The 23,473-nt window shown below is 37.4% G+C and overlaps 1 long non-coding RNA gene across 1 annotated transcript; it reads left to right on the top strand.

Moving 5' to 3' along the window:
• Positions 1-1,439: 1,439 nt before the first annotated feature.
• LOC143815535 (uncharacterized) lies at positions 1,440-21,597 on the top strand. The gene is made up of 4 exons (XR_013223770.1): positions 1,440-1,565; positions 1,693-1,749; positions 2,755-2,824; positions 21,549-21,597. It is a non-coding gene; the product is annotated as an uncharacterized LOC143815535 (long non-coding RNA).
• The last annotated feature ends 1,876 nt before the right edge of the window (positions 21,598-23,473 follow it).

Raw genomic sequence — 23,473 nt, 5'->3', positions numbered from 1 at the left:
TAGACAAATTGTCAATAGGTGGACCTATATTGCAGTGTAGGATATTTTTTGCTTTTGGTTATTGTTTTTCCTTTTGTTATTTCCTTACCTTAAATATGTTTTGCATCTGTTCTTGTACTTTCATCATGGCTTATTGTTCTCAATCTTTGCACGGTCTTTATTGAGTGTTATGGCTTTTTTTCATAGCTTTTTATAGCTTTGTTAGAATATCTTCATGTTGCTGTATTCTTTCAGCATCCTTACAGAATTGACTGTTGTTTTTGTGAAATTCACCAGTTGGTCACGTTTCTATTGTACTTTTGGGAATGTTTCTAGAATGGGCATTCCTCTCTCATTATATATATATATATATATATATATATATATATATATATATATATATATATATATATATAATGTACAATTTTTCTTTGTTCATTTATCTGTTAAACGATATGGTTTATGTCTTGTAGTTTACCAAAGAACACCAATTTTTTAAATTATAATTAATGCATATGCTATAATTTATTCAACTTAATGCTATACAAAATATTTACCTCCTAATTATATCATAAACCAATCGAATGATTTCTCGTTTTAAACATATATTATTTGGTGAGCTTTTGATTTTTGTTATTTTCTCGTAGTTTTTCGAACACTTTTGTTTCTGCTGACCATATATATGTCCAGCTATTGTAACCGATAAAATATATTTTTCCTTGCTGTTTACTGTAATTTTCTAATAATTGTCCGAATCATTCCATCGGTTGTCAATCAAAAACTACATCTGTTCCTTGAAACTAAACCATAGTGTCCATTTGACAGAACTTACAGGTGTCTCAGATCATTTTTAATCTGTTCACTTTAGTCATGTGCCAAAGATTTTGCATTAAGAAAAGAAAACTTTAAGAATATGCTAAAATCCTTAATACTATCCTCACGCTGTTGTTATTATTACTGATAGTATTTTTTATTTTATATGCCGTTTTTTATTTTAAGAAAAAATACTTCTTCTGAATGGCCTTTTAATACATTGAGGGGAAGGAGACATAATCCAGTGGTGCTTCAGCGTCTTCATCTCTGCTAGTTAATTGTTTCCTTTGTGAATAGTTCCTTTGCGCTGCACACTATATGTGCCAGACATGTTTCCTGTGAGAGATATGAGTTAGTGGCTGCTCAGTGCTCAGTATCTGTGACTATGCGAGGCGTTTCCTGCAGTTTCTCTTGGGCGTTTTTTTCAGCTCCAGAGCACTGCCTATTTTTTTCTCAATGAGTGTCCTTTGTGTAACCTCAGTAATTCAGAACTTCTTTGATTCAGATGGGACTGCCCTTTTCTTGACGTGATTGCTTGCACCCAGCAGCATGTGATTGGTCAGCCTCTAATTGGCGCTACTCTATAAGACTCCAAGCACTTGAGTTATGCTAGACTTTCTCATTCCTGCCTCTCTGACAATCACACACTTCAGCCAAAGCTGTATGGGAAACTCTGGATTTATCAATTGCATTGCCTCTGTAGGAGGAACTGAGGACTGGGATTGAATGTGTTCTACAACTTGAGAAGTCTTTCTAGGATTGTGTGCTGCTGGGTAAACCCTCAGGAATTCCAGCTAAGGCTCATTTTCTAGCCATCTCTTGTCAGTTTTGGATGTCAGGAGAAAACCAGAGGACATCATGTATAGAAAGCTGAATAATGTTCTTTTCTCTTCCCTCTAGTATGAAAGAATGAGACTAGAACAGAAGTTTAGATATTATCTTCAATTCTTCGTTACGGTGAGTTTAATAAGTGAAAATGTTTCTTCAATTATTATATCTTACATATCATGTTAATTAATTTAAAAAACTAATGTTAGGAAAACAAGGAGCTTTTATTTCAAACTATGGAGAATAGTAGTAATAAGTTAGATAAGACAGTAGAATGTCGTTAATGTTTCTTTTTACTCTATTATATCATATTAGATGTTATTATAGTACAATGCTGGTTTTTGCTAGTTCAATCTGCCTCTGTCGACTTGCTTGAAGCACATGGCAGGAATGATCTTCTGCTGACGTAATGCTAATGACAGACGACATAGCGAGTCAGAAGTAGTTACTAATCCATGGTCTGTTATATGTTAAGATAGAGAAGTTACAATACAATAGTTCCTTTCATTCATGGAGACTTGCTCTCACACTTCAGTGACAAGCAATGGAGAGAGAAGTGAGCTGTATCTTAGTACTTGCTTGTGGCTATATCATAGAGAGGTCCCGTAATTTGTTGATATAGCATGTGTGTGTACATATATATTATATGTTTGTGCGTGTATGTGTGTATCTGATATATGTGTGTGTGTATATATATTATATATTTGTGCGTGTATGTGTTTATCTGATATATGTGTGTGTGTGTATATATATATATATATATATATATATATATATTTATTTATTTATATTTATTCTGCCTGACAAGTTTGATTTGAAAGTCTGTCCTCAAGTCTCTTTATAGGGTTATAAACTTAGCACCCTGTTTTATGACCCCGCTCTATACATTTATGATCTAAACGGGAAACATTTTCTTAAGTGTAAAAGAAGCCGACGGTGATAAGAAAAAAATGTCCAAGGAGCAATGTCCCTGAGCTAACCAGAGGTTTTACATTTTACCCAGGTGAAGGTGTGTCAGAATTTTATTAGCTTAGTGCATGACTATGAAAGATTTCTGCCAGAATGTGATATTGATCACTAAGTATGTGAACAAAGAACTTATGTATTTTTATGTTGTTTTTTGGGGGGCTACAGAAAATTGGAGGAAGTATCTTGTTAGCAGACGACATGCTGATTTGTGAAGTCAAGTGCTGTGTGATCTTATGTAAGTAACGTCACATCCTCATTCCTTCCCACGTGAACTAGCTATGTCACATCCTACTGTCCAAATATCCAAAGCACTCCAACTTATTCTTGTGACGCCTGCCTTCAAATGTCACACTGGTGATCTAATTTGTGCAATGATGTGGAAAATGTGTGGGATTGTCCTGTGCTGTTACAAACTATAGCCAAGAGTTCTTCGGAGTGTGTTCAGCGTCCTACAGCCTGTCGTATCTATGTATATGGCCTGAATGCCAGAGTGATTACGACATCTAGTTCCTTTACTTTCAGTATTAAAGCTAGCTCAGAATTCTTATAATGTCACATAGTACATAATATTTCATGCTGTTACATCTTGAAAGTTTATAGGACAAAAGAAAATAGACCTAATATAAATGAATCCTAAGTAAAAGAAGTATAAAGCTGTCATTGCTTCTATTCCATTCTGTAAAATAGTGTGAACAATGATTATTCACAAACGAACATAAGTGCCCAAGACTTAACTGTGTTCAGTGACGTGGGTGTTTAGTTTTTAAAACCTATGCTATATACCCTATTAGGGTAGTCTGCGTTAAAAGTGGCTTATCATATCTTGACTATAGTGCAAAGAGCATCTTTCACTCTTGATGACCTGACCTGTCCTACTGTACAGAGACAACTCATTAATTTAAATACTTAATATACCCTGCTGGTTGCTGTTGAAAAATGGTACACCTATAGGCTGGTTTCCATGAGACTTTAGTTAGTGGTAGGGCGCATCTTAATCTTTGTCATTAAAATTCTTAATCACTGTGATCATGCAGGTATGGAGGAAAATAGAATTTGGGACCCTATAATAGTGATTTATGCGGTCTCTGCTATGGTACCTACAGCAGTCATAAAGTACTGTGCAAAAGGTTATGCAGGTGTGGAACAAATGCTGTAAAGTAAGAATTCTTTCAAAATAGAAGTGTTAATAATAGTGTTTTATCAATTAAAATACAATTGAATGAACTAAAGAGAAATCTCAATCAAATCAATATTTATTGTGACTTCCCTTTGCCTTCAAAACAGAATTAATTCTTCTACATACACTTGCACACAGTTTTTGAAGGAACTCATCAGGAAAATCGTTCCAAACATCTTGGAGAACTAACTACAGATCTGTGGATGTAGACTTGTATAAGTTCTTCTGTCTCTTTATGTAATTCCACACAGACTTGATTATGTTTAGATCAGAGCTGTGCAGGGGCCATATCATCAGATTCAGGACTCCTTGTTCTTTACATGTATGTTTTGGGGAATTGTCCTGCTGCAGAATAAATTTGGAGCCAATAAGATGCCTCCATGATTATATTACATGATTGATAATTTTATCTGCCTGTATTTCCCAGCATTGAGAACATACGGTAAATAATCTTGACCAATTCAACATCTCCATTTGCTGAAATTCAGCTCCAAACTTGCAAACAACCTCCACCATCTTTCACTGTTACCTGTAGACGCTCATTATTGTACTACCCTCAAGCCCTTCAACAAACTGCCTTCTGTTACAGCCACATATTTCACATTTTTACTCAGCAATCCAGAGCATCTGCTGCCATTTTTGTACATTCTAGTTCCTATGTTTTCGTGCATAGTTAAGTCATTTGAGTCACAGCCTTGTTGACGTGTCAAAGGTATGGTTTTTGGTCTCAATTCTTCCATGAAGACTATTTCTGGCCAGACTTCTCTAAACAGTAGACTAATACAGCTGGGTCCAACAATTTACTGCCAGTTCTGAGCTGATGGCACTGCCGATTTAGAAGAGATTTATTATATGACATGTCTTTCAACTACTAAATCAAGCTCCCTTAGCCAACAACTGGTCTACAGTCCTCAACATTTCTATTTCCATTCTTGGTGTTCTCAGTTCTGAGAAATACAGGGAGATACGTATGCATCATGGAGACATCTAAGTGACTAAACATGTATTCTGAAGTATGACAACAACCCTCAATACATACAGCCAACTAATAACTATCTTCACTGCACTCGTACTATGAGGGAGGCTTGATTCAAGTGAAAAATGTTTATTGAAACAAAATGTTGTGGCAGAGCGATAGGCAATAACGTTTCGGCCAACCCGTGGCCTTTGTCACAATATCGCCTTATGTGAAGTTCTTCCTTATGATATATCTATGGTGCTGCTAAGGTATCAGCCAGAGATACACATAAGTAACATAAGAACAACATAGTTTGGCCCTGGCTATTTCTACATACTGACAGCTATATTTATATATACTGTCCAATTGCACATCACGGCGGCAAAACGTTTGGCTGTAGCAACATAAATAATAAATTGGACCGCATATATTTGTATCTCTGGCTGATACCTTAGCAGCACCATAGATATATCATAAGGAAGAACTTCACATAAGGCGATATTGTGACAAAGGCCACGGGTTGGCCGAAACGTTATTGCCTATCGCTCTGCCACAACATTTTGTTTCAATAAACATTTTTCACTTGAATCAAGCCTCCCTCATAGTACGAGTGCAGTGATTATGAACTTTTATGACTGATGGGACCATTGGTTCCGTTCTCTTGCACCGTCATATCCACAACTGTCGAGAGCTAGCCTTCCGTACTGCCTAATAACTATCTTCAGCATAAAAAAGAACAAGAAGTCCTGGAATTGATGACTGGCTTCCTCTGTCCATTGCGGTGGTGGACTCCTGAAGATTAACAGTTGGGGCCAATGGCATGACTGAACAGCTAGCCATTTTGCTATTCTATGCAGCAAGCAGATGCTTCTTTGTCTTTGAAGCATCAAAGGAGGCTCTGAAGATGGCTAGACCAACCAGTTTTTGAGCATCGCTTACAAGTTCTTTACCAAAGAGCTTGCGAGAACATGCGCCTTGCCTAAGAAACTGGGCATCTCTGATAGTTTGCAGATGTGGCTGGTATCCTACACAATGATCAGCACACCACAGAATTAAAAATCCCTCTGTTCTTGAGAACAGAGAATATTTTTAATATTAGATAAATTCTTAAGTTGCATGTTTTTACAAGTTCTTTGAAATTTTAAGCATTTTTGATTGAGAAAAAGGTGTTTCAAATTAGTATTTGCCTGATTAAATCATGGTTTCAGATCTTAACTTTCATAGTGATTGGTTGCACCCTGATAAATTATTAAAGGGGATCTGTTGCCAGGTTTTGCTACTTAATCTGAGAGCGGCATAGTATAGGGGCATAGACCCTGATTCCAGCAATTTATCGCTCATTCTTAGTGTGGTTTTTATGAAATTACAGTTTTATCGGCAGAAGATTAACACTAGAGGACTTCTTGGACTGATGAGAGGTAGTCCGACTATGTCCCCAATACGGAATAGTAGCTTTATGCCTATGCACAGTGTACATAGAAAGTTGCCAATCAGTGGTGTGGGCAGAGTTATACAGGGCTAAGCATTCAAGAGAACTGTAAGTGATAGATTGCTGGAATTATGCTCTCTGTACCTAAATCTTGCTGCTCACAGATGGGTTTGCTAAACCAGGTGACAGATTTGAGTTAAACATAAACTTGTACATTAAACAAAACTTAGACCACTACACCATACTTTGCTTCACAAATTATCAAGTGTAGTCCAACAAAAGAAACTGAACACACAGGAGAGTAAAGTTAAGCAGTACCGTCTGCATGTGCAGCTAGACAAACTGTTACACTTCATGTTGCTAAGAACAGAAAACACATTTTTAAATGTACCATATATACTCGAGTATAAGCCGGCCCAAGTATAAGCCGAAACCTCTAACTTTGCCACAAAAAACTGGGAAAACTTAATGACTCGAGTATAAGCCTAGGGTGGAAAATGCAGCAGCTACCGGTAAATGTCAAAAATAAAAATAGGTACCAATAAAAGTAAAATTAATTGAGATATCAGTAGGTTAAGTGTTATTGAATATCCATATTGAATAAGGAGCCCCATATAATGCTCCATACAGTTCATCATCTGCCCGATAATATGCTCCATACAGTTCATGATGGGCCCCATAAGATGCTCCATACAAAATACGCCCCATATAATGCTCCATAAAGTTTATGATGGGCCCCATAAGATGCTCCATATTAAAATATGCCCCATATAATGCTGCACAAAGGTTAATAATGGCCCCATAAGATGCTCCATAGACACATTTGCCCCATACAGTGCTGCATAAAGGTTAATAAGGGCCACATAAGATGCTCCATAGACATTTGCCCCATATAATGCTGCACGAATGTTGATTATGGCCCCATAAGATGCTCCATAGAGATATTTGCCCCATATAATGCTGCACAAATGTTGATTATGGCCCCATAACCCCATAAGATGCTCCATAGAGATATTTGCCCCATATAATGCTGCACAAATGTTGATTATGGCCCCATAAGATTCTCCATAGAGATATTTGCCCCATATAGTGCTGCACAAATGCTGATTATGGCCCCATAAGATGCTCCATAGAGATATTTGCCCCATATGCTGTTGCTGCGATAAAAAAAAAAATGGCATACTCACCTCTCGTCGCTCAGGCCCCAGCACTTGCAATATTCATCTGTCCTCGTTCCACCACCGGGCACCGGTTCTGTCTTCTGCGTCCTCTGCACTGACAGGCAGAGGGCGTGCACTAAACTTGTCATCGCACCCTCTGACCTGAGTGTCACAGCAGAGGGCACGGAAGACGGAGCGGTGCCCAGCGGTGGAACGAGGACAGGTGACTATCGCGCAATGCTGCTCACCCTTCCCATTATACTCACCTGCGCCTGGCGCAGTCCCTGGCAGCTTCCCTGATGGTCTTCTCTGGGCACAGACAGCTTCTTCCAGCGTTGAGCGGTCACCGGTACCATTCATTACAGTAATGAATATGCGGCTCCACCCCTATGGAGTGGAGTCGCGTCCATATTCATTACTGTAATGAGCGGTACCATGTGACCGCTCAACTCTGGAAGAAACTATCAGCGCCCGGAGACCATTGGAGATGCAGGGACCACACCAGGAGCAGGTGGGTATGTCACAGCCACCGCCCCCCTCCCCCGCCAACTCCCCTGGGACAATGACTCGAGTATAAGCCGAGAGGGGCACTTTCAGCCTAAAAAATGGGCTGAAAATCTCGGCTTATACTCGATTATATACGTTAATCCATCACCTATATTTTTTTACTTAATTAAACCAGATAATGGAACCTTCTTTTTTCCAATCTGTCTTTTTTTTTTTTTTTGGATTGTAGATTATTTGATTTTCTGTAAATGATTGAGTGTAGCCACAGTGCCTGTGTTTCTATTGATAGCATTTCAATGGGAAGGTGTTTTGGGCACGCTCTGTAACTTGTGCAGAAGTCATTGGGCAAACAGGGTGAGCAAGTGACTTGTTCCCAACTATTGTGAATATGGAATGCTGTACTATTGACATATAGGTGTTATCTTCCATTATAATCCTGTATCTGATAATGAGATTACTATTAAAAAGTGATCTCCACATCAGTGTCTCCGTGTACCGATTGAAAATAGCAAGATTTCAGTTTTTTGTTTTTTTTTATAATGATAGTGACATGTAAAATCGCCAACTTTTTTAGTAATACTTTTCAAGGGTTAGTCTCAACATGTGTTTTAAAGAGCACACTGATCACCAGCCTCCTGACTTTCTTGTTCCTGGGTGGCAGGCACCGTTCTTGAATGATAATTCTAATGAAGCAGTATTGTCCTGATGGTGAGCTGAATATACCACATGACACTCAATGTGCTTGTTCCAAAGTCTGCACTGAAATCTGTACATGTACATGGAGATATTTACATAGCAGTGCATTTGAACAAGTGCACTGTTAAGCATTTGAAAGAGAGCAGTGATTAACTGCTCAAGCAGCTGGTTGGTGGAGGTTACTGGCTTGAGATTTTCAGGACTGATAACAGCAGCTCTGGATGGAGAAATTGACAGGGGCAAGGTGAGCATCGCTGACAAAATTTTCTACAGAAATTAGTGGGCTGGAAAAAAAGCTACTGGGATCTCAGGAGTTAACTGTCAGATCCCAGTCTTGAATATAGCTACTGCGCATTTTGGGCCATCTTTTGTTAATAGGTCCCCTTGGCAACTAGCTATAAACAATATAAGACAAAAGCTGTCATGGCGGAAGGATGACAGTAGATCGAAGAAGCAAGTCAGTTGCAAATTTACTTATTTTCATACTGTATAACTGTTCCATGAGAACGGCTCTTTAACATATAAATTGGATTTTAATAGGTTTCTCATAATAACAAAATACACGAACTGACGCATAACTAAAGATGGTTGCAGAGAATGTTTCTAATGTGCTGGATGTGTGTGTTAGTGAGGGTGTTTTAGCTTGGATAAATGTTATGTGGACAATCCCTTTTTAAAGAAAATAGTCCCCCATATGAAATAAAAATACCGGATGCTAATCTCCTGTACCGACGCCGTTCCAGAGATGCCAGGGCTCGCATGACATTGTAATGCTATGTGAACCCTGCAGCCAATCAGTGGATGCTAAAGGCTGCTGCACTTTCACTTCTTCTGTTTGTTAAATTTTCACATCTTTAGATGAACCTTGGACAAATGGAAGTAGAGTAGCCTAAAAGCAGTCTCTCATTGGCTGATGGACTCAAGTGGCATAACAATGTCACGCAAGCCCCAGGGGAGCCCTGTCGCCAATATTGCTGCAATGGCGCCAGCACTGGAGGTTTGTACATGGTGTATGTATTTTATAATGGGGACTACTTTATTTAAAATGGGGTTGTCCAGGTAGTGGGCAACCTCTTTAATTTTCATGAAGGAAACCAGAATTTTTATTTTTACACTGGCCAGAAAACAATAGGCTTATAATTTGTATTGTTTTTTCTTTTTACATTACCACAGTTTTTATGGATTGCTATGTAGATTATTTAAGAAGGAAATATCTTAGTTATCCAAACCATGTCATATTTCATGACTGATAACAGATTCTCTTTAACTTATTTCTCTTTAACCTTGCATAAGATCATCAATGGGATATTTTATGATTGAACTACGGTATGTTTTTATGCGATATATAACTTAGTTTTGGCTTTGCATATAGTAGAGTTGTAGTTAACCATGTGTTTAGATTATATCAGTGGACATCAGCATTGGTATTATCACTGATGGCTTAACAGACCGTGCCCTCGTTACCATAATACATAGCCCCTGTATGTAGAAGAGTCTGACTTAGACCTGCCCTGGTACTGGTAACTGAAAACCATATGTTGTAACCCTCAGACTGGTTTGGGAGGTGCAGAATACCTACCATGTGAATCAAGATTACTGATGACTGAGTTGGGTGTGGTGGCTTTGAGTCAGTGCAATGCAATTTTAACTGTAGATCTTTTAGTTTTTGGAGGTGGGGAAAAAGATTGACACATTAATATTAGCCTGGTGGTCTATAAAAGAGCACTATGAATATTGCAGTTTCTAACTGACTGGGCTTTTCACATTTTAGAATAAGTGTGTATCCCATTGAAATAAAATATAATTATTCTTCCCAAAAATAATCATGCAACAAGGGCCATTGTGATCAACAGCAAATAACTATATGCAATTTATCTTCTATTCTTCTAAGTATTCCAGTCTCGCAGATTATTTGAAAAGGACATTATAGCCCCATGGGACGTCATTTCATGGAAGCGCAAATATGTAGGTTTCAGGACTTTGTTTCTTTAAACCCATTAAATTAATGTAACACCCCAGTTATAATTGCAAGTGTAGCTACTTGGAGAAACAATAATTTGCCTAGAAATAGGTTATTGTCATGAAAATGTTTCACCACTTAGCTACATACAACTGACCATATTAAGTGTATTCCTTAAATGTATCTATAATTTAGTAAATCTTTTTATATATTATAATATAGGTGCTGCATATTGTTGATGATCAGTGGTGTCTGGGTCCTGAGACACCGCCTAATCGGTGAAAATACCACTGTGTGAGTGAGTGTATGGATATATGCGATCTTTACTATTGAGCGCGTGCACTGCTTTGTGAGTGTAGGTCTTACAGGAGTTGTGCAAACTAGAGCCGTGCTTTGCCGATCGGTTTGGGCCTCAGGACCAGGACCTCACCAATTAGCAGGGTTCTGCTGCATCAATAATCTATAAAGTTTTATAAAATGATAGCTACCTTTTATGCATTGAAAATACAAATTATTTCTTCTTCATCTCTGCCAAGTCGATGGATGGAACATGCAGATAGAGCAGTGATCAATTGTATTAGTTTGTTAGAAAATTATGATTATAATTTCCATCTGAGTCTCTCCAATTCCCACCTCCTACTCAGACAGGTGAATTCCCACACACAGATTGCTTGAATATAGTGTACAGATCTTTGAAACAAGCTTTTAAAAGAGTATGAACTGGGCATTGACATAGCACTGCAACATGATGTTTGAGAGAGGAAGCGGCAAAATAAGATGATGAGTTATATTCCCTAAAAATTCTAAATGTTAAATTCCTGAAAAATATTTAAAGAACAATAACTGTTTTAGTTACTCTATCTAGTTGTGGCATAGGAAGAGTAACAGGTGCAAGATGCATAAGATGGTATTGGGGAGTGGGTGAAGAGAAGGTATGCAGAAGACATAGACCATGAAAGCAAACTTCTCCTGAGACATTGCATGTTATTACTATGAAACATAAATCAGAAATTCGATGTGACATTTGAAAGCTTGGTCTTGTGACTACTGCCATCTCCATCCAGACTCAGCAACGTTTCTCTGATCCATCTGTAACTGCCTTCTATGAAATGACTCAGTTCCTGCTTTTCTGAAGGCAGTTTGGTTAGGGGATCTTAAATATATCTGAGAATGTGGATGTGGTCAGCATAGTCATCCCACAAACATTTACAAGGAAACCCACAATAACTGCCAAGAGTGAACTATGAACTCCTGCTTTGCCAAGACAAGCCAAAGATCTGCATGTTTGGATTATTCACACACATTAGTGTTATCACTTAGTAATGCCTTGCCCGTGCCTCTTTAATTACTGTATGATTAGTCACAATACATTACCGATACATCGCGCAAACACTTGCCATCATGATCTAGAAACAAATCCTTTTAAATTCAGCAACTGTATACCCCAAGGAACAATAAAACACATTTCATGGCCATAAATATTTTCTGATATTATAAGTAAAGCACGTCGCTAAAAATAAGACACATGAGAATAATTCCCAAGTTTATAGATTGTGCAGTTGGTTCAACTTTTGAAGGAAATCGTAATAAGGAACACATTATATTGGAATTTTTCACAATAAGGTAACAGAGTCCAATTTTTTCTAAATCCGGTAAAAAGTATGCACAGAAAAACATTTGCCCCTTTTTCCAAAACCAGTGCCAATCCACAGGTTGTGTGGTATTGTACTATAGTTCTGCTCCTACACATTTAGAAATTAACTGTAGTAGTAAGTGGCTGTTACATGGGGTGGGGGGGCATCCTATCTTCGTCTCCCCGGGGAATCAAAGGTTCAAAGGTTCAAAAGAGTCTAATGCAATGCCAGTATGAATAATCAGCAAAACAGCCATTTCAGCTGTATTAAATATTGCAGAGTTTTGCTTATGTGCTATACAATAAAGCAGTAAGTGATCATATTGGTTGTTCCGTGGACATTTTTGCCATTTTCGGCTAAAATACTAGACACGACCTTTGGAAGGTATGCTGCTATTTGTTGATAAAACAGTCATGTCATATTTTTAATTTTATATATTTTAGTGCACATGATGCCATTCACTAGGAAATTAACATAAGAACATTTTATAGGTGTCTGAAAAGGCTATTAAACCTCTTTATAGTTACTTTGTTATCTGAATGAAAACCAAAATGGCTTCTATCCAGCTACCACAGACTTCTAAAAAGAAAAATTACCAAAGAACTGGGTCATAAACCTTGTGGGCGATTAATACATATTGATATTGGTTGTCACCTAGTTTACCGACCTGCTCACGGAACCAATCATGTCCGCAAATAATGGACACGACTAGCCCATTTTTTTACGATTCTAAGACACTTTAAACAACCATTGACTGAATGCTATCACCTACAAACAGGGCTGTGGAGTCGGCAAGCCAAACCTCCGACTCCTCAATTTCCATGACTCTGATTCCACCAAAATGGGCTCCGACTCCACAGCCCTGCCTACAAATCGTCTATCAATATCAAAATGTATTTGTTAATCTTAATTTCTAGACTTGAAGAAATTTTAAATAAAAAATGTAATATTATTCACGACTACAAATGACAGTATTTCCTGGGTTAAACTGTCTTCGCTCAAAATTACACTTATTTTTAGTAACAGGTTTAGACTTTTTTCTTCCTGGTCATTTAGTAGCCGCTTTACACATACAGCCCTTCATATGCGCACTGATCAATCTGTAATAAATTATTGGCTGCCATTGTTCTTGACAGTGCGATACCTCCTCACACAGGAAGATGTGCTGCTGAGAGCGATGAACTTCTGTGCAGCCCAAAATAAAGTTCCGCCGTGTGAATGAGCATTTTGCTCGTATGTAGGGTGATCGTCATCCTATTTAGGCTGCAAGATTATCATGGGACACGGGTTCCTAGGAACGCTCCTTCAGAATAATCTTCCAGTGTAAATGGACCTCTCATGTAAGACGTAAAGGTAATTATTATCAAATGTCAGCGAGTGCCATTAAAGATGTTGTTGAGGTCTGACTTTGGTTTCTGCATGTGACTTGGCAGTTGGAAACTTGTTTCGTAGTGAGTTATGCAAGAAACACACCTTGCCCAGCTTGCTCATACTAGTAGTCTCTGGAAGGAGGGTGAATGAAAATGGTATTTGGCATGAAATGTCGTTGAACTGTTCAGTCTGTTCTTTAGCAGTGTGGTTTTTTTTTTTTTAGCCTGGCAATTTACTAAATAGTTAACGTCAAAGTCAAGTGACGATAAGCTCGTGATATTACACTGTTTGATTAACGGTCACAAGGTTTCAGGTATGCACAGTCTATAATGATACTAAACGTGTGACCTCACTACTACGTAAGTAGCTTGTGTGCTCAATGTTTACATCACTAGAATCCCAGTTTCTGCCCCTATATCATGCAGCTCTCAGATTAGGTAGCAAAAGCTTGGTTACAGGTTATCTTGAAGCCAACAAGCAAGATATTCTTTCTTAACATCTATAATAGTTGTATGAAAAACTGCTTTTTAATACAAACACACACCTACATATGAAGTCACAAAAGATAGTAATTTAAGGGCCAACAAGCATTAAACAGGTTCTAAAACCTAATCTTGATATTCTAGTATTGTACAGACACTGCCTGTTTGTTTCTACAGATTAGTTTTTATATCTAAAGGGGTAGTGTCACACTTAAGAAGATAATGCTTCTAATATAAATCACTCAGATTATTTTAATACACATTTATGTAAATGTTTGAAAATGTTGTTATAATTTGAGGTATTTGACAATAGGGAAGAGGTTTTTTTTTTAAAGACCTGTTTGTAATTCCATTGAAGAACACTACAATCCATTTCTTCTCAGCTTGATATAGTTTTATTGTAGATAGTTTCTAGGTACCCTGTTAGAACACAAGGGGTGTCCTTCACTTGGGAATCCCTTCAGTTGTGAATAGCAGCTCTTGCCTAGGCAGAATCAACCTGTCCATATTAAAGATACAGGAAAGATATACTGTATACAGTAGCTTTGTACTGTTAGCCAGTAGATAGAAAAATATTTAGAATTGAGAGTCCTCAGTGGTTGATACCTTTTTAATGGCTAACTGAAAAGATGGTAACAAATTACACGCTTTCGACACTACTCAGGTCTCTTCATCAGGCATAGGCTGATCTTCAGATGTTGTATTAGTCTATGCCTGATGAAGAGACCTGAGTTAGCCATTAAAAGGTATCAACCACTGAGGACTCTCAATTCTAAATATTTTTCATATTAAAGATAGGCATTTATGTGAGAGGGGAAAGTATAGGCAGTTAGAACTTCCCTTTGAAGATAGTAGGTGACTAGTGTCCACCTGCCAATTATTGGGCTGTTTTCAATATAAAAATACGTTGTTATGGTTATCACAAAAGTACAGTTGCCTCCTTTTGTGTTTTTGAAATAGCAAAAAGTAACATATATATATATATATATATATATATATATATATATATATAATATAGTAGGTATATCATTACTTTTTGTAGAAATGTGTAAGAATGATTGATCGTAGCTTGTAAGATGCATGAGGAGTGAAGTGAAATGACATCTCCCTGTCTCCACAACTTTTGCATGATTAAATTTTTTTAACCTTAAAAACTGTCACATTTTCTAGCCATTTCCAGTCCCACCTGTAAACATCCAATCATAACCATAAATTTCCTGCTGGGACATTCATCTCTTTCAAGAACAGGGCTCATTACATGTTGTCTAGATTAGCAAGAATGCAAGCAAGCGTGTCAATATTTTGGAACTCTTTATGCCATAAATATTTGAGTTTGGAAATATCCCTTTAAGTTATAATTAGCAATTCTCGCAACTTTTTAGTCTGTATAATTTGTCAAAATGCATCCCCTGATATTAGGCAAAGGTACCTACTTTAATGAGAGCTTTGGACTCCTTTATGTATAGTACACCCTTGACAAAATGGAAAAATTGAGGCCCTGATTCATCAAGACTGGTGATATTCATGTCAGTGTTGATGAAGGGGCATGTTGGAGTCAAAGACGCATAACTCATTAAGAGATGTACACCTTTTAATAAATCAGGTAAAAGAGGTATGTGCCTCCATCTGCCTCATCACAAAATTTAATCCAGTCATCACAGCTTGTCATGAATTTGGCCATCAGGCGTTGCCACACCGCATCATGCCCCCAACTCTCCTCCGCTCCATCCATGCTTGTGGGGCAAGTCGAAACTGCTGTGAAATGCCAAAAGTCACAAAATTTCTGTGCAACTCCACATTGCACAAAAATGTTGATGCCTTTTTAAAGCGTTTTACACAAGAATTCTTGATTAATCGCTTTGACGAATTGGGGCCTCACTGTAGATTTAGCTGTATCACTCCTAGGTGACTTCACTTACAAGCAACCACACACAATGTGATTCATTCATTGAGATATTCCAAATCCTTAACTCTTCTGAGCACCGTAAAATTGTAAAGGCCAGAACTGCTTTCTGTATCACTCCAATATTTATCTTGTAAAAACTGTGTTAAGCTAGCAATCTACATCTTCAGTGGAATAGAAATGACATGGCAATAATGGCAATACACGAACTTTACCTTGTATGTAGATAAAGTTATGCAATTTTGACGGTATATCATTGATCAGTATTGCTCTTCAGAGTCAATGTACGCATCCTGTCTCTAATCAGCATAGCTTGATGATAGCAATATCTGGAATTATCTTCAGGTAATGATAAAGTCTCATTCCGACAATTCATCAAGTTATTATTACTTCTTGTCACTATTGCCACATTTATTTAGCAACTTTAGTCAAATGGGAAATAAAAGTGGTGAGACATAGTGACTTTCCTTCCCCAACTCATAATGGTGGTGCGGGTTATTTGCTCTAACAAAAACAGCAAAAATGTCACCTTTTCTCTAAGTTCTAATATATAAAGTAATTTACCATCCAAAATTTCACTTGGGTCATTATGGATTTAGATGTTGTAATAATATTAATCCATGACATATTCTTGAAGTAATTATTTAATAACCATGCAGTGTTATATTTTGCCTATCTTTCTATATAAGCCCACACTCCATACACAACAGGCTCAATAGTTTAGTTTGTCTTCAACTTGAAGGTCTAAGGGGCAAAGTTTCTACTTTAGAAGAGCACCAAGCTGCAGTAGGAATATTTTGAGACCAAGCATCTCCCCCTTGGAAATTAAAGATGCCTCACAATTTTTTTTACCTGATCCCTCCAGCACCAATATGGTCCTTTTGTGGACAATGGGACCACAAAATGTTTTGTCTCTCCCAAAGTCTAATGTGTGCGATTGTCCCACTTTCCCAGTGTAAGTTTGTGACACTCAGAACAAGACTTCATAAACTTACATTGACAAAACAACTTTTGGTCCACAGATTAATCCCTGTGTGATCTGGCTAGTCTCTTTTCAGGTCATTAGTCAGTATAAGTCAGTATTGACTCTTTAAAGAGCCTTGCTACATGACTTAGCATATAAAGCCAATGTTTTTGCTCATCATCATTGGAACGTAGGAGGATTAATTGACTGTGTGAGACAGCAGCTGAAATTCTGGTTTAGCTTTATATGCGAATCCATGTGTCAAAGCTCTTTAAAGGGGTTGATACTGATTTAAAATTGTTAGTTCCAATAGGTGACACTAGAGACCATGCGCCGTTCCTCTCTGAAAAGGCTTTTTGAATGTTTAATATCAAAAGGGAGAATTGCATAGTCTGTATGTCTCTGTGTCTGGTTGATGCTTTCCACAAAGTGAAGCTTTGCCCCTTAGACACCCTGTCGGACTGTTCTTGTACTGCGGGGCTAAAACCCTGAAACAGACTATAAGGCAAGACTCTTTGAAAGGTTGATATTGACTTACAAGATTTCTAATTCCAATAGGTGGTCTTAAGACCCTATACATATTAGATGTCTGTTGGCTGAAGTATGGTTTGGCCGGTCATTCAGCCAGCAGCCAACTCGGCTGTGTCTCCCATACACAGGAGTGTTCATTCGGCCACATCCTCCTATGCTCTCTGTGAAAATGCCTCTGCCATAAGTGTCTGTTGGCAATTTATCTTAGAGAGAATAAAAGGTGTGGTACTCCAAAATCAAACATGCTGGGTCCTTAACTGCCCCAACAGTCAATTGTCCTGGGGTACCCTACACATTATGTTCAGCTGAACCTGTTATTATCAGCTGATTTAACCGACATTAGTGTAATGTGTATGGGGGGTTAAAAGGACCTTGTTCTTTCTCTGTAAAGAGGCGATTTACATACTCATCTTCGCCTAGAAAGAAGTTATTATAGGTATGGTCTTAGCGACAAATGAGGAAGCTTGTTCTTCCAGCAATGTGCATGGAGATTGTCTAGCCCAAATAGACTTATGTTGGAACCCTTGGTCATGGTATATTAGGATACACTAATTTGATATTTTTTATGGTCCTATTTGATTCAATGATTTATCAATGCTACACGCATGTTTCCTATTATGACTGGCAACTAAATATATGTAAGTTAGGGTTATTCCTCCATTTAAATTTGGGCACATCCACTTGTTTTATGCTTTCAAGTTTTTTATTATGTATGGTGTCTTGTTTTACCTTTGTGAGATTTTTTTTTGTGTGAACGTAGATTGTTATATTTTTACATGATAAAATACTGACTTTGCCGTGCCTCCATTTTGTTAGTTTATCTTGGTCTCTAGGGTAACATACTAGTATTTAAACTAACATTGTACATTATCTGACTTCATTATTAGATTACAGCACCCTCCTGAATATATTGATATACTTAGCCACAGTTTGGTTCACAGCAGTTTTCAGGTGTTAACATGATGTTATTTTGAGACCCCAAGTGTCTCTTGGAATTTTTGGAATCTGAAAAATGTGGGTCTGTATAGCCCGTGCTGAACAATCAGTGAACTCCTAATAGAGTCTGGGACATCTCATGGAATACATTACATACCCATAGGTGCTCCTCGGCTGTAGCTATTTGTTGTGTTAAGTATGTGTACCATATTGAATTTAGGACTCTTTGATATAGAGTTGATCTCAGCAAGTATTAACAAGCTTGTATATGTGACTCAACTGCCTGCAGTCAATTGATTTCATATTCATTGCACAACCTAATACATGAACACCATAGTCTTAATTCCCCTCTCATGTACAACCTCTATTGTTTAGAAGCTTCTCTGCATTTGATTCTCACATCCACAAGTATTTACTCAATGCTAATGAAACTGCACCCATTTAATAATATGTTTTCTCACATGTGAACTTTTCTCTCCGGTGATTGTTCATTCCCCAAGGCACTTTGTGGGTGTTTTTGTATAACCACCTTCAAAGTTTTTCTTTCTTTTTTTTTTTTTTTTTGCAATTAACTAGTCCAAATATTTTAAGTATAAATATGTACTGATTTTACACTTATTCATTTTATGATATTGCAACAACAAATATAAACAAGCATCTTTTTTCTGTACTTGGGAATCTGGAAATATTTTTTGAAAATTTCTTTGTAAATAAAAGTTGTGGCTTTTGAAATATTGTTTAATGTTCTGAGTGCCCCAATATAGCTTTTTTTTTACCAAGAACAAAAAACAGAGCAAAACAAATTCATGTATATTTGTCAGTTGTCAAGAGTTTAGATGTTTTTCCTTTTTGACTGACACTTGTAAAAATCAGCACTTCCTTACTTTATTATTGATGTGAATACTTTTCTGCCCAATGATGACAGAAGTATTCTAGGAGTGACATTTATTTTATTATTGGAATTTCGAGCTATACATATAATTGTTGTTCACTTGCCTCCTATTATTTGCCTGAAAGATGAGCACCACTTGTTCTTCACGTAGTGCGGATTTAAAGCACCACTTCAGCACTTTTTTTCTTTTAATTGCAGCCCTGGAGTGATACTATTAATCCAAGTTCCTTTCCCCTAGTATTATACTTACCAGCCTCTGTCTTCTTCTCCACTCCGGTCAGTCTCCAGCAGTTTGCTGGATAGCTCCAAATTTTGCTGGGTGATAGGAAAGTTACTACTCAATGTAAATATGAGAGCCAGAGCAAGGCTCTCATGGACTTTCACTGAGAGTTATTTCTAACTTCCGGTCAGTTAAGAGCACAAGATGGTGGCGTGGGTCCAGAGCGGCGCCGGGATCAGCTGAAGACAGACTGATGAAGACAGGAAACTTAGATTAATTGCACCACTGCAGCGCAGAAATAAAAAAAACACTGCTGGAGTTCTATATATTACTGCTTTGGGGATCACTGCATCCATTTAGGAAGCAGACAAAAACTACACCAACAACTTACTGTAGCGTTCTGGCATACTTTACTTATGCTTCTATACTACTGATTGTGGTTTTACCACATATACTATGATGATGCACTTTATATTTATTTTTTGCTTGATGGCTGCTGCCTGCTATTTGAATTGATATAAATTATATATATTTGTGTTAATAAACTATTGTATAGTCCCGTTATGTACTTGATATGAATTTAGCCATGTTTTGTAGCCATACCCACCGGTCTTGTTCCTGTACTTTATTTTTATTTTTATCTACTTTTTGTGTTTTTATTGTGGTATATTTGATAATAATAAAGTTTATTCTATTCAAACCAGCATTGTGGGCAATAGTTTCGGTGTACCAGCAACTTACTGTGTGAACACAGATTTACAGTAGACTTGTCTGTTCCCATGATCTGTCTGCTTTAGTAAATACTTTCATTTCCCATAAATAATTCCATTTTTTTTACAGTTCTATGTTCCTTTGTTATTTTTTTGGAAATATATGAATACATTGTCCTCCTTGTGAAAGGGAGGTGTCCGAACACTGTCTGATTGGACAGTGACTGACAGTTATAGGGACGCACGAACCAATAATATGGCCACAGCTAAGACTTGAGTTTAATGGGTCCTATTACACTTCTCTTTATTCATCGTGATATAAATTTCATTAAGTTAAACTGTTGGGGGACATTGTGACATCGATTCATTCAAGTGTTCTCTGTCGTAAAATGTTTTAAGTCTGTGTTGCGACTTTTGGCATTTTCACACTTGTTTCACCCCAACTCCTACAAAATGGGCAGAGCTAGGGCAGAGACTGGAGTAAAATTTGTTGTATGGAGGTGCGCCTACAGACCTGCCTGATTCATGAGGAGCCATTCGAGGAGGCGTGCACCAATTACTATAGCACGCCTCCCACACATCAGAGCTGGCATGAACATCGCTGACGATGATTAATTGGGGACTTTGTGTCTATAATATGGATACTAATATGCTGCTGATTGATGGACATCAGAACCTGGCATTAGGCTTGTGTATCTTCTATTTTCAAAGAAATCGACTAACGTAATTGGAAACTTTATTAGTTAGACAATTATCTATACTCTCAGTAAAATCAACAAGTGTACAAACTACAACAAAGATGAATTTAGTTTGAACTTGACCAGTTATATGTGATACTATTATAAATTCTAATCTCTATATAACTTAGCCCATCTCGGCAAAGTCATAATACTATTATCACCATTTTTGGAATTATTAGGTCTGGCCCTCTCAATGGAGGAAAGTCTATGGCCAGACAGCTGAGAGAGATGCACTAATACAAACTTTGTTTATAATGTCCTCTAATAAATGTGCTACATTAAGGCTGCCTTAGCATGCTGTGGCCATGGTACATATCTTTAAAGCTGTCACAGTAAAACCAAAGACTTTTTTCATCAATTTTTGAACCAGCAAAAAGTATAAAGTGACTGCAACACTGCCATAATGATAATGGGAACTACTAGACTTAATACATAGACTACTAAGGAGGACTTAATTACATTTCTTCCTGCCTTGTGAATTTAGTTTTTTTTGCCTACTTGGTGTTTGGCTTGCAGTCATTTTTTATTATGGTAGCAAACATTGAGTTGTTGCAATTTTCTATTTTTATCGATAAACTAAATGAAGAACTCCATTTGCAGGAAGTAATTTTGTGATTTCTGACAACCTGTCTGCTGTAAATAGCTGCTAGGTAAACCAAATGTCTAATTTCTTGTTTCTTTTATTTTAGGCTATTCAGAGGTGTTTAATACATAATGTGAATTATAATACTAGTGTTGCCAGTCGCTCAGTAACCAGTGTAGATCCTGTGTTTTGTTCAGCAGCTACATCTGGCTACTGGGTCTCTGGCAGCATTATCGATCACAAATCTGGCTTTTCTGAGAAGTGGGTAGAGCGGTAGAACGCCATCAGCTGCTAACAAAGTGTATTCAGCTTTATTCTCTGTTTCTCTGTAAAACATGTCTATAGGAGTGCTTGTTACATTCTTGTGATCGCCTCAATTTCCCCATTCTGAATGACATTACAGGTAAAGTATTAGATGTTGGAACATGAAATATGGAATGTATACAGAAAACCATCCAGATTGTGGCATGCACCTGGCACACAATGTAGATATCTGTGTTTGTGAAGCAACAGCTACATTGTCTGCTGGGTTTCAGGCTCAATGGAAATATCCTCCAGCAAGATGGATATCAGAATTAAGAAACATGAAAGTACTGTAAAATAAATGTTTTAGGTGATTTTGTGTTTTCAAAATATGGGGAATTTATTGCTTTTTTCCTTTGTGTGTTTATTTCTTTTAAAAATAAAGTCTATTGAGTCTTCATTCTGCTGGTTATTCATATTCAGTATTAAAACAGAAAAGAGAAAGCATCTTTACTATTGTAGTTTACTTTGTTATAGGTTTTAATGTTTTCTAATGAAAGGCAACTCAAGATAGATAGGCAAAGCAGTGTGAGAAATCCTACAACTCACTAAAAAGGAGGGTCACCTATATATTTTTGGCATATTCCATGTTTCATGTGCTGACCTACTTCCCGTTCTTGCAGGATTTTCGGCACCCAACCATATACTACTTTGGAAAGTCACTATCCAGAAAATACATCAAAAGTTAAATTTGATATAATAGTTGGTGAACACAGAAAGCCCACTATAACGTTAATACCTGGAGGCCCATATAAACTCGAAGTCGGCCTTGTTTGAAGTACACTTCCAATTATTGACAAATAAACTACCTACATAAGTCTATCGTTGGCCATCTGCCAAAGTTTGTCAGTTTTTCCAAAATTAATCATGTTGATTTTGACATCATTATTAATCAAACTATTAAAACTTAGTCTTCCTCTTCTCACCAAAATCTAGCAAGATTGCTCAGTGTTGTATGAGGAGTTTTTTTTTCCTGTGAAACCACATATATATTTATAAAAAAATAGTTCCTGTGTTTTAATTACATAGTAACATACTGTTTACATATATAAATTAGTCAACACTTTAGAAGATCAAATAGTTCCTTGAGACCTTGAATGAAGAAATCAGTCACACTTTTTGAAGCTGACCTTTTCTTAGTTAGAAGTGCAATGTATTGTACAAGTCCATACAACAGATTTTAAGACCCATGCTCACACAAAATCCTTAGTACTGTTTGTAGCATTCCCATATTGCTATACTTTGTGCTATATGTCTGGCATTTTTGGTACAATGGTTTGAAAAATTATTGGGTCTCAAATATTATTATTTATATAGCGCCATTAATTCCATGGTGCTGTACATGAGAAGGGGTTACATCAAAAATACAAATATCACTTACAGTAAACAAACTAACAATGACAGACTGGTACAGAGGGAAGAGGACCCTGCCCTTGTGGGCTTACATTCTACAGGATTATGGGGAAGGAGACAGTAGGTCGGGGGGTTGCAGTAGCTCCGATAGTGTTGAGGTGTCATTACAGGTTGTAAGCTTTCTTGAAGAGGTGGGTTTTCAGGTTTCTTTTGAAGGATCCAAATGTGGTGGATAACTGGACGTGTTGGGGCACAGAATTCCAGAGGATGGGGGATATTTGGGAGAAGTCTTGGAGGTGATATGGTGAGGAGTAGTGTTGAGCGATACCTTCCGATACTTGAAAGTATCGGTATCGGATACTATTGGCCGATACC

The sequence above is a fragment of the Ranitomeya variabilis genome, chromosome 3, assembly GCF_051348905.1.
Source record: "Ranitomeya variabilis isolate aRanVar5 chromosome 3, aRanVar5.hap1, whole genome shotgun sequence".
In the NCBI taxonomy this organism is placed as follows: Eukaryota; Metazoa; Chordata; class Amphibia; order Anura; family Dendrobatidae; genus Ranitomeya; species Ranitomeya variabilis.
The sequence above is the reverse complement of the archived record's forward strand: the minus strand, read 5'-3'. Positions and strand labels throughout refer to the sequence as shown.